Source organism: Galeopterus variegatus, unplaced genomic scaffold (genome assembly GCF_000696425.1).
Source record: "Galeopterus variegatus unplaced genomic scaffold, G_variegatus-3.0.2 Scaffold47561, whole genome shotgun sequence".
NCBI lineage: Eukaryota > Metazoa > Chordata > Mammalia > Dermoptera > Cynocephalidae > Galeopterus > Galeopterus variegatus.
Genome location: NW_007773672.1, coordinates 547 through 2,652, shown reverse-complemented (window position 1 = coordinate 2,652; position 2,106 = coordinate 547). Strand labels below are relative to the sequence as shown.

The following is a 2,106-nucleotide window of genomic DNA, read 5'->3' as shown; positions in this document are numbered from 1 at the left end:
AGAGTGGAGAAGGCAAGGTGACTTACAGGGGCGACCAGAAGTACCTGCACAGAAGGGCTCTGATTGGCCTGGCTTGGAACACGTGCCCACCTCTGAGCCAATCAGCACAGACCAGGGGAGGAGTCTAGTGTGCCCATATGGCAGCCCCCACGCACACGTGGATGTGGGGCTTCTTTGTCCACACCCGCTGCTGCTGGGTCTTTATAAACAATGGACATGGGAATGTGAACTTGTATTTGACACTATGAAAGGAATTCTTAAGTTAGTTAGGAGTGAGTGACCAAGGTATGCACAGTGGGTCACATGGGAAAGTCCTTCTCAATTAAGATGCCGGCTAAGTGTTCGCAGGCCAAGTGACAAGGTGCTGAGGGTCCAAAGTGCTTTAGAGAAAAGGGGGCAGGGGAATGGTAGAAACAAGATTGGCGAAATACTGAAAAACGCTGAGTCTGGGTGACAGGCTTATTGTTTTATTCTCTCCACTTGTGTAAATTTTTAAAAATGTTCTGTATTGAAAAGAATGAAGACATAGATGTACATTTACATGTGCATATACGTATATAATTTTATTATGTATTCTTTACACAAATTATTTCTTTTAGTGTATAAGGAATTCTGTGTTCAACACCGAATTACCTTTTTTGCAATAAATTACTAAGCAGTTAATGAAAACATTTGGATTCTATGATCCATTTGGGAGGACTTTGGCATGAGAATCATTTTATCTCCACCTTTTCCCCCCTCTTTTGATTGCTTAGCATAGTACGGAAATTTTCCCAGCACATAAGACACATTTTAATGTTTTTTCTTGAAGATTTAAATATATACATTTAAGTGGCTAGTTATTCAGGTTTCTCTTTAATAACAAATTCAAGATAAACCGTCTTTTTATTGAAAATTCTATCCTTAAAATTATTTGTGATAAATTATTTTTTTCCCACGACTCTTTAAGGAAAAGGGAAAAAAAGTTTTTGTGCCATATATTTTTTAAAATGAAAGATAAAATCAATGTGCACACATAACACAAGAGAGTTAGAAACAAGTGTAGACACAGGAGTTGGTTGGGTTTGACTAAATATGGTCTCAAATTAACACAACCAGAGGGGTGGAGTTGACTACTTTTCATTGTTGTTGATAAGTGTCTGTCATGTTTTGAAAAGTTTCCACACCTGATGTAAATGTTGAAAAAATCCTTAAAATGGATAAAATTTCAACAGTGAGGCAAAAACTGTCATGCCTACCCTGGTAAGGCCTGAAGAAGTTTTTCAGCACTGAGTCCGGTTGTGGGGAAGCATTTAGACTGAATCCCTGAAACACAGGCCAGGTGAGCAGATGGCTCTGATCAGTCACCTGCAGTACAGAACAGCACATGACACACACACAAGAGGAAAAGAGACAGAGCCCATCCCGAACTTCCCCTCCAACAAAACCCAAAAAAAGCCACGAGACACCGAGGCCCGTCCTTGCAGGGGGCTTTGCCACGTGCCTTGTGAGCTGCTCCTTCTGGGACCGCGGCTGGCCTGGTGAGCTGGGGCCTGCATGGCTGCCATGTCGTGGGCTGGACACAAAGCAGGGCTGAAGGCAGTGCCAGTCACTGTTGGTAAAGTTATGAGTGAGTCCCCTGATCGGCACAGGCTTTGGCTTTGAAAACGACTCCCGACCCCTCCCTCCTAGCACAGGAAAGTGCAGTGATGTGGTGGTCCCCACGCTGGGGCTGCTTGCAGTCACCTGCACCAGAGCCTCGGATGCCAAAGGGCACAGGGGACAGGCGGGTGATGTGGCTGTGCCTGACTGTGCTGGCACCTCAGGGTCCCAGCACATGGAGGCTCAGTGCAAGGCCGTGAGCAGGGCCGTGTGGTCCCACTGCTGGGCACGCCTTGGAAACACACCGGGAAGCTTGGGCCTGGGCCTTCCATGGGAAACCTCCTGGGATTGCAGAGTGAAGCCTTCAGAGGGCTCCCCACTGCCACTGCAGGGCTTAAGTGGACTTGGCGTAGGAGGGCACCAGGACTGGGGGCAGTGGACCATGGTGTCCCTGTCCATCTTTTGGTGTACGGGGCTCCTGGCTGAAGAAAACTGAGCTACATGCTTGCTGGGTGGGAAGCCTGA

At 46.7% G+C, this 2,106-nt stretch overlaps 1 long non-coding RNA gene across 1 annotated transcript; it reads right to left on the bottom strand.

Moving 5' to 3' along the window:
- Positions 1–536: 536 nt before the first annotated feature.
- Positions 537–1,568, bottom strand: LOC103584234. Its single transcript, XR_549953.1, has 2 exons — positions 1,484–1,568; positions 537–1,347 (listed from the first exon to the last, which is right to left on the bottom strand). It is a non-coding gene; the product is annotated as an uncharacterized LOC103584234 (long non-coding RNA).
- Between the last annotated feature and the right edge of the window lie 538 nt (positions 1,569–2,106).